This window comes from Phoca vitulina, unplaced genomic scaffold (assembly GCF_004348235.1).
Source record: "Phoca vitulina isolate PV1807 unplaced genomic scaffold, GSC_HSeal_1.0 scaffold52, whole genome shotgun sequence".
Lineage (NCBI taxonomy): Eukaryota > Metazoa > Chordata > Mammalia > Carnivora > Phocidae > Phoca > Phoca vitulina.
The window spans coordinates 10,152,921-10,163,530 of record NW_022589755.1 but is presented as its reverse complement, the minus strand read 5'-3'; positions in this window follow the sequence as shown (position 1 = coordinate 10,163,530).

Here is a 10,610-nt window from a genome sequence, read left to right as displayed (position 1 = left end):
GGAACCACGCCTATAGCCCGTAGCCCACCAAAATTATTTAAATTATCCAATCCTAAACTTATTCATTATATTTACCCTGATTCACTCATTCCTTCCCATGAAGACCCAATAAAGGCTCTGGACCATGTTCTCTCCTCCTCTTCTGTCTCCTGATCAATCCTGGTCCTTCTCCGTAAGGCCCTGAGTGGTGTGCCATGCCTTCTGTTTCTAGGGATCTGTGAGTATAAACTTCTTTCTTTATGACTATCATTTCTGTATCTGTGTGTCTTACCATGCCTGAATAAAACAGTGGTCCATCTGGCCAAGGTAGTTTTACCTGTTAACAGTTCAATCTGTTGCTTTAATAATCCATGTTTTTCTTTTCTTTTCTTTTTAAAGATTTTACTTATGTATTTGACAGAGAGAGACACAGCGAGAAAGGGAACACAAGCAGAGGGAGTGGGAGAAGGGGAAGAAGGCTTCCTTCTGAGCAGGACCCTGGGATCATGACCTGAGCCAAAGGCAGACAGACGCTTAACCACTGAGCCACCCAGGGGCCCCAATCCATTTTTTTCTATTAACCCTGCTACTTGTGTGTTATAGGAGAGATGAAACTTCCACTTAATGGTATGTTTTTTGCCTAGTCTGGCATATTATGACCTTTGAGATGTAACGCCCAATTACTATCTATTTAATGAGGGTATCTATACACAGTACTCAGTTTCTCTAATCCCCTAATGGTGGCAGCTTGGTTTATATGGTGGCAGGAAAAAGCTTGGGTTAAGCCAGATGCAGTGTCCATATAAACCAGTCATATTTAGAACCCTCACTTGTGGCAGAAGGAGGGATATAATCAATTTGCCAATCCCTCACCAGTTGGGAACTCCAGTGAATGGTCCCAGATATACTTTTGGCAGTTGCCTTGGGTGTTGTTTAGAACATACAGGACAGGCTCTTGATGCATTAACCAAGGGCAATCTAGCATCCCTGGCAATATGCCATCCCACCTGGGCATTGCAATGGCCACTCTTTCTATGTGCTCAATATGCTGTATCTTTTGAGGGCTCAGTAGCTAAAACTTGTACCTGAGCTAGGGCATTAGCTTCCTGATTGTAAGGGTGTATCAGCACCTTGTGAGCCAGGACATGGATAACAGTGAGGGCTGTCTTAGGCTCTTGTAGATGGACCCAAAGTCTTTCCATGTATCTTGACCCAGCAAGAGATTATTATTCATAACCATCCACCCCTCAGCTTCCCATTGTCCAAGTCATAGGGTTAATCCCTGTAGAGCAGTCCAGCTGTTAGTGTAGGAGGGTTAACGGCCAGGGCTCATGAGTAATCAATCACCAGCCAGACTGCTCTGAGCTCAGGCCACTGGCTGCTATGGTTTGTTTCTGTTTCCATCCAGATGGTGTTGGTGTTGGGCTGAAGAGGACTGCAGTCTGTGTGGGTGGGTTCCCTTGACTAGGCCCATCTGCCTACCAGGCATCAGCAGGAATCTCCCCTGCCCCTTCCTTACAGGCTGTGGGTCTGCCATAGAAATAGTGGTGGGGCATCTAGAGGATAAATATCCTCCATAGGGCCTAGGAGCACCCCATTTCTAGAGACAGTGGACTTGTGGACAGAGCACTCCTCTGATGCAAATAGACACACCACTTAGTCAAGTGGGGGTTTGAGCCATGGTGAAGGTGGGTCGAGGGAACATATATTTAACCCACCCCTTGCTAGGGAAGTTCTCATCGCAATGGGTTGCTCCTCAGTGAGAGGCTCCACCTGGAGGAGTGCTGTGTGCTCTGCTGGGAGCTGTTGCTCTATGGGGCTGTATCAGCTTTCTGCCCATTTCCAGAGCTTAGACCAAAATCTTGGGGGTATTGTCTCCATCTCTTGTTTCTGCCATAGTGCCCAATCCATACCTTCTGGAGCCATGGACACATTTAACTCAAATGGGAGCCCTACTTGTCAGATGCCCAGAGCTTTAGTCTGCTTCACTAGTATTTCCGCCTTTTCAAAGGTAGCTTACTGCTCTGATCCCCAGGCCTACACGTGGGGATGCAGTGCCTCCATCTCTTTATCAGGTGATATAAGAGATGGAAGCACTGCACCAGGTGGGGACTAAAAGTCCTCCATAAACCCCAATATCCTTACAAAGGTGTGCACCACTTTCATACTGTTAGGGGTTGGGTAGGCTTGCATCTTATCAATCACAGCTTCAGGATCAACACTGGTCTGACCCAACAAGACAACTCCCAGAAACTTTATAGTGGTGCCTGGGCCTTGAATTTTCTATGGGTTCATTGCCTTACCTCTCCTTCGCAGATGATCCAGCAGAGCCTGCAAGGTGTCCTGCAACAAAGGCAAATCTTCATATGTTAACATTACAACATCAATGGTAAATGTAGTGTTATGTATATTTTTACCACAATGTTTTAAAAATGGAAACATAAAATCCCCTGTAATACCATGACATAAAGACTACTGATGTGTGTAAATACAGATACACACACACACACACACACACACACATACTGTATGTTCTTGCCATCTCATTGATGTGGGGAAAGAGAACAGGGACAGGTCTTGGGCTACCATCCCATGACATACAGTGGGGCTATGCAGGTAACCTTGGGGGAACACTTGAAAAGTCCATTGTTGCCCCTTCCAGGTGAAGGCACTGATCTTGTGACTCAGTGGCCAGAGATACACTGAAAAAGGCATTTGCTAAGTCCAGCAGAGCATGATATATTCCTAGGACTGTGGCTAAGATGGCGTTAGTGTTGGGCACAAACACATGGATGGGGCTGGGGAACACTACCTTATTTAGTGTCCAGTAGTCCATCGTCATCTGCCATGAGCCATCTGGCTTTTTTACTGGCCATCCTGGGCTGTTGAAACTACTACAGGCAGGGTGTCAACTACCTACCCAGTGTAGTTCTTGGATGGTTTCCCAATGCACCCAAGCAGTTTATATTGTTTGATATTTACCATTCTATGTGGGAATGGCAAGCTTATTGGCTCCCAACTGGCACTTCCCTTCAGCGTGGGTTTGATTACTCTAACCTGGAGGTATCAGAGATTTGCAGTTTCATCTTGTAGGCTATCGATGTCTAATATGTTCCCTGGTATTGGAAAGATAAAAACCTCATAATCTCAGGGTGGGTGGGGAATGCCCAAGAGGACCTTTCTGACTATAACTGTCTGTCCTGCATAACTATCAATGGCACTGAAGGGGGCAGGAAACCTCTGAGGGTTACCATATATTAAAGTACATTTAGCCTCAGTACCCACCAGAGCTGTCAGCATTTTATGTATGTCTGGAGGACCAATGAATAGTGAGCTCAACAAGGGACCTCTGATCACCTCCAATGGCCCTTCCCTAGAGGCAGTCTTGGCCTGCATCTTATGCCCAGGATGAGGGGGGCACCCATCCTAAATGGGTCTGTATCCCTGAGGCTTCTGCTGGAGCAGGTGGGGCATCAGCGATGATAGGAGCAGATGAGACAGGTCTAAAGTGTTGCTCAGGTTTTAAGGCTTTCTATGGGCCAACCCAATCTATCTGTTTAGGCAGGGTCCCTGCAGCAATGAGATCATACCATATTTGCTTCCAGGTTATTCTGACTGGACCCTGTATAGGGATTTGGGATAGCCTTTTGGATTTCTGGGCTTCCTCTCTATCTCTAGCCTTCCCAGTCACCCGTGTCCATTCCCAGGACCTGTCAGTTTCCTGCAGTTCAGCAATGGATTGCCCAACATGGTAAATATCTTATCTCATAACTGGGCTCAGCATGAATACCAGTGTTGGGGGGCAAACTGGAGAATCTTGGCTTTTATCTCTGCAGTGAATGTGTTCTGATCAGGACCTTCAAAGACAGGAGCACAGATCACCTGTCTCATTCCCAGATCTCTGAGAATTTGTTATACCTCCTCTATAGATTTCCAAGGTCCCACATGCCCAGGGAGATATTCCTTCATTGGGTCAAGCCTCCCAGCAGGATAAAATAATCCAACCTATAAGGAAGTGAGTACCCTGAATCCCCTGGACACCACACAGGTGCTGCCAGAGAGCAGGGAGTGTCGTGATCATGCTCATTTTCTCTGCCTCCTGCTGGGTCAGAGAAACACCAGCACTCCTGGTATCCTATAACCAGACCAACCATGCCAGGATATTTTCCCTGGCCTTTTGCTGAAACTTGGCAGGTATCAGTAAGCTCAGTGGGAGTGTATTCTCCCAACATAAGTGTTTCCTGAACTGAAGGCTATTCTGTGCCTTGGGATTGCTGTTGCTTTGCTTTTGTTTTCTGTTGTATTAGGGGTTGGATGGCATGGGGCATTCCATCCACTTCACTGTCAATCACCACAACCTCCTGTTCGTTCTCATTATTCTCCCAGGGATTCCATGTCAGAGCACCCCAATCAGGCTTAGTCACAAGCACCCAGGCCTTAGTCCAAGGCAGCTTGCACCCTCTTAGCTTTGCAAAAGGGCATGTGAAGGTCTCTAACTTATTACCCTGGGCTCCCATCATGTCTATCAGCCCAAAGCCACCAGACTCGTGGACATTCTCATGTGCTTTTCTAATTTTAGCTTCTCTTCCAACTTTCCGACATGAGCTTCAGCCTCCAGTCGGGCATCAGTGGCCAGTTGAACTGCCCACTAATAGAGGCCCGCCCACCGTGACCACCATATGCTTCCTTTCCTAGCCACAGAGCACAATGCACAATTACTCCAGCAGGCACACCAGTTTAGTCGGTGGAAATTTTAATAAGCAAAGGGAACTTATAAATGAGGCTTGTCTTGGGTGGCTGAAAGACGAGTGGATCCCCACACTCGCCCTCCAAATCTTCAAATTTTGTAAAGAAGACCTAACTGCGCTCAGTCATGTATACGGTGCAGGTGTTTTCAACACCACATCATCATTTCAAGATGATGTCCTAGAAGCAGGCTCTGGAAGGGGGGAAAGGCAAGCAGAGCCCACATCCCAAGGACAGGGGAGGGGTGAGGAGCCTCCAAGTGCCTGTGTCCAGGCTATGGACATGCTGGTCAATCAGCAGTCATGTCTTTTTGATGACGTGCCCCCAAAACCACATATCCAACAAAGGGCTAGTATATAGAATATGTAAAGAAACTCAATAGCACAAAACTAAACAATATAATTAGAAATTAGAAATGGCAAGAGATGAACAGACATTTCTCCAAAGAATATACACAGATGGCAAATAAGCACATATAAGCACATTCAACTTCATTAATCATTAGGGGAATGCAAATTAAAAGCACAATGAGATATCCCTCCACATCTATTAGAATTGACAAAGTAAAAAATAGTGACACCACCAATTGCTGACAAGGATGCAGAGAAAAGGGATCACTCAACGTTGATCATTCACATCACTCACGATGGTACAACTACTTTGGAACAATTTGGAAGTTACTTTAAAACTAAATATGAAATTGGGGTGACTGGATGGCTCAGTTGGTTGTGCCTCCAAGTCTTGGTTTCAGTTCAGGTCGTGATCTCATGGGTTGTGAGATTGAGCCCCACCTCTGGCTCAAAGGTCGGCAGGGAGTCTGCTTGAGATTCTCTTTCTCCCTCTCCCTCTGCCCCTCCCCCCCAAGCTTGTGAGCACTCTCTCTCTCTCTCTCTAAAATAAATAAATCTTAAAAAAAAACTAAATATGAAATCACTTTACACAACTGCACTCTTGGGACTTACCCCAGAAAAATGGAAATTTATGTTCACACAAACACCTGTACACAAGGGTTCACAGCAGGTTTATTCTGAAATAGTCCAAATCTTAAAACAATCCAGATGTCCTTCAATGGGTGAATAGTTCAACAAACTGTGGTGCATCCAAATCATAGGATACCGCTCAGCAATAAAAATAAATGAACTACTGATACATGAGACAAGTTGGATGAATCTCCAGAGAATTATTCTGAGGTTGAAAAAAAGCCAATCCCAAAAGGTTACCTATCTTTTGCATTATTCCACTTATAAACATTCTTGAAATGACAAAATTATAGAAATAGAGAATAGTTCAGTGGTTGCCAAGGTGCTAAGTTGGGGGAGAGGGTGTGCCTACAAAGAAGCATTCTTGCAGTGACAACACTGTTCTGTATCTTGAATGTGGTGGTAGAAACATGAGCCTACACAGGTGGTAAAATTGTACAGAACTGAATACACACAGCCAAGCAAAAATGAGTACAAGGGAAACTGGGGATTCTGCCCATGATCACTGGATCCTATCAGTGTCTCTACCCTGGTTGTGATTCTGTATTATGGTTCTGCGAGATGTTTACTGAGAAAATCTGGGTAAAGGGTACAGGAGATTTCTCAATTATTTCTTAACAGCTACATCTGAAGCTACAGGTATCTCAAGATAAAGTTTTGTTCTGTTTTTTAAAAAAGCATTAACCAAGACTTAAGAAGAAATCTTTTGGACCACATCTTTCCAAAAGTCAGCTGGGCAAAAACTTTATGCACTAAGAATAATCACATGACAGATACACACCCTAACTATTCACTAAAATTGTTATGAAAAGCATAGTCTATTTCATTTGATGGATTAAAGGAAAAGCATAATTGATGTAGGAAACTAAGGTTTTTTTTTTTTCAGTCTTTATCTTAGGAAATGCACTATAAAAAAAGAAATACAGATAAAGAGCTGAAACATGGTGATGGTTGCACAACATGAATGTACTTAATGCCACTGACCTGCACACTTTTAAAAAATGTTAAAATGGTAAATTTTGTGATATGTATATCTTACCACAATGTTTAAAAAATGGAAACATAAAATCCGTAATAGCATGAGGTAAAGACACATATACATTGTAGGGTCTTGCCAACGTTTTCCTATGCATACAACATATAGACATGCTCAAAGGAAAAGTTGTGGTCATACACTAAATGGTAACTGTAACCTGCTTTATCTCCTAACACAGGCCAGACGCCCCCGCCCATCAGCAAATCCGTGCTCCCAGGGTCACCATTCCCGTGCATCCCTCCACTTTCCTGCTACAGTTACGTCTCCCAGGGACGTTTGCAATTATCCGTGTTCACAAAGCCGCCATGGAAACACCTTCCCGCGCTCCTGATTTCATCCCAATGACAATACACATGAAAGGCATCGCGGGGGGACTTTCCATTTAAGAGACCCGGGTGGGGGAAAGAAACCGGGAGCAGCCATGAAACGTGCACGCGGGTCCCACGAGGCCAGCAGCTCAGACGCCCTGGGCTGGGGGTAGGGGAGAGTAGAAACCATGACCGGAAGGGTCGAACCACGTGCACCACAGGGGGAGGTCCGGGGTGATGAAGCTCTGGTTAGGGAAGCCTGTTCACCTGCCCCACTTCCAGGACACCTAGATTGGCGGCGAGCCTCCCGCCCACTGCCGCACATGCGCGGCGGTGAAAAAACGAGGTCACCCTCCACACACACACCTAGGTGGCGCTGTTTTCTGCTTCTGCAAGAATTGTGCTACTTGAGGCTCCCACCCAGATTGCGCCCAACACATGCGCATGCACCGAGTTATGCCATAACCCTGCCCCCCTCCAATGCTCCAATCTGCAGCTTTAACTGGTCCTTTAAACGGCCTTGGGCCTCTGGACACCTGTCCCTAATCCCGCCTCCCACGGAAACATCCAGGCCTGAACTCAGAGCACACTCCCATTGAGTAGCAGAATCTGCAGCAACAAATCGCTACCTTCACCGACCTGCGGTCTTCAGCTCAAGCACCACGCAGCCTCACAGTGGATTTGGGGACTCCTCCTTGTCTAAACACCCACGTAGCACCCCTCCACCCCTACCACATTCCTGAACCCAGCAAGCCCAAATCATCACGCCTAATAAACACATAAGTATACCAGGATTAGACTCAGGAGGACGCCTTGACTATCTTCAATCTTGTTCTAACCTACAGCCACACCTCATAGGTCACCCCTGCCTCCCCCACCCCACCTCATCACCACCAGATTCCACCTGTGTACAGGATTCCATCCCAAACATACGAAAGCTACACCCAATAGCTGGTGCCTCCACCAGTCTGGGTCTGCAGACCACTTACTAGAAAAAGCCATCACAGCTTCCTGCCAGGAACATATTTTTGTGCCCACAAACCACCACTCCCTCCACCCCCTCCTTCCACCCATCTGAACATTCTGTGGACTCTCCCACTACACAAGGTGCATTGCATTGAGGCCATTTCCCCTGGACAACCTCAGTTAGCCCCTGGACCCACCCGCCTGTCAAGAACTCCATACCATTCCCTCCCAAATTCCTTCACATGTGGGCACGTGCACAGCTCCATCCCACTGAGAACTTACATCTCTAACCTGGGTTTCCATCAATGTCAGTTTCACATTTGTCCCCATATCCCAGGCTTGGCCCACAGAGTCTGATGTAATGTCCCTGCCTGCATCTCTGAAGAGAACGGGGGGTCTGTCTAGCTGTTTTTCTCTCTGACAGTCTCAGTTTGCAGTCCTTACTGAATTCTGGACTCTTAAACCCAACACCCCCAAAACAAATAATCCAGCTAAAAAATGGGCAGAAGACACGAATAGACATTTTTCCAAAGAAGACATACAGCTGACTAACAGACACAAAAGATGCTCAACATCACTCATCATCAGGGAAATACAAATCAAACTGCAATGAGATACCACCTGTCAGAATGGCTAAAATCAACAACATAGGAAACAAGAGATGTTGGCAAGGATGTAGAGAAAGGGAACCCTCTTACACTGTTGGTAGGAATGCAAACTGGTGCAGCCACTCTGGAAAACAGTATGGAGGTTCCCCAAAAAGTTAAAAATAGAACTACCATATACTAATTTACCCAAAGGATAAAAAATGCTGATTCCAAGAGACACATGCATCCTAATATTTATAGCAGCATTATCAACAATAGCCAAATTATGGAAGAAGTCCAAGTGTCCATTGATTGATGGATGGATAAAGAAGATGTGTATATATATACACACACACAATGGAATATTGCTCAGTCATAAAAAAGAATGAAATCTTGCCATTTGCAATGATGTGGATGGAACTAGAAGTGTATTATGCTAAGAAAAATAAATCAGAGAAAGACCAATACCATATGATTTCACTCATGTGTGGAATTTGAGAAATGAAACAGGATCATGGGGGGGGGGATGTGGGAAGAGAGAGGCAAACCATAAAACAGACTCTTAACTATAGGGGACACACTGAGGGTTGCTGGAGGGAAGGTGGGCAGCAGGATGGGTTAAATGGGTGATGGATATTAAGGTGGGCACTTGTGATAAGCACTGAGTGTTACATGTAAGTGAAGAATCATTAAATTCTCCTGAAACTAATATTATACTATATGTTAACTAGAATTAAAAAAAAAAAAAAAAGAAAATGAAAACACAACATACCAAACTTATGGGATGTAGCTAAAGCTGTACTTATAGGGAAATTTACAGCTGTAAATACCTATATTAAAACAAAAAGAATCTCAAATTAATAATCTAACCTTTTCCTTTAAGACACTGAAATAAGAACAAATTAAAGCAATCAGGAGGAAATGAGATTAGAGCAAATAATGAAATATAGAATAGAATACCATCAGAGAAAAATCAATGACACCAAAAGTAGGTTCTTTGAAAAGATCAACAAAATGTACAAATATTTAGCTAGACTGACTAAGAAAAAAAGAAAAAGACTCAAATTACTGAAATCAAAAGTTAAAGAGGGAATATTACTACTGACCTTTCTGATACAAAAAGGATTATACGGGAATACTATGAACAACTATATGCCAACAAATTAGATAATTAGCAAATCCCTAGAAAGACACAAATAATCAGAATTGACTCAAGAATAAATAGAAAATCAGAATAGACTTATGAGAAGAGAATTAATAATTTTTTAAAAGCACAAAGAAAACTCCAGAATTAGTGGCAATTCTTCACAAACTCTTCCAAAAAATATAAGACAAGGAAACACATCCCAGTTCATTTATAAGGCCACTATTGCCATGACACCAAAATCAGGGAATGACACATCTCAAGAAAACTATATGCCAATGTCTTTCATGAATATCGATGCAAACATTCTCAACAAAAGACTAGCGAATAAAAATGTCATGTGTAAATCATGCATCTGATAAGGAGCTTATACCTTGAATACAAAAATAGTGCTTACAACTCAATAATAAAGACAACCGAATTTTAAGACAGGCAAATGATTTGAATACACATTTCTTCAAAGAAGAAATACAAATGGACAATGAGCCCATTAAAGGATGCTCAGTGTCATTAGCCTGCAGGGAAATGCAAATCAAAGCCACAAAGAGACACCACCTCACATTCACTAGGATGGCTAGAACAAAAAACACAGATAATAACAAATGTCGTCAAGGATGTAGAAAAATTGTAACCCTTGCACACTGCTGGAGGTGTAAAATGCTTCAGTCACTCTGGAAAACAGGCTGGTTGCTCCTCAGATTTTTATTTTTATTTTTTATTTTTATTTATTTATTTATTTATTTAAAGATTTTATTTATTTATTTGAGAGAGAGAGAATGAGAGACAGAGAGCATGAGAGGGAGGAGGGTCAGAGGGAGAAGCAGACTCCCTGCTGAGCAGGGAGCCCAATGCGGGACTCGATCC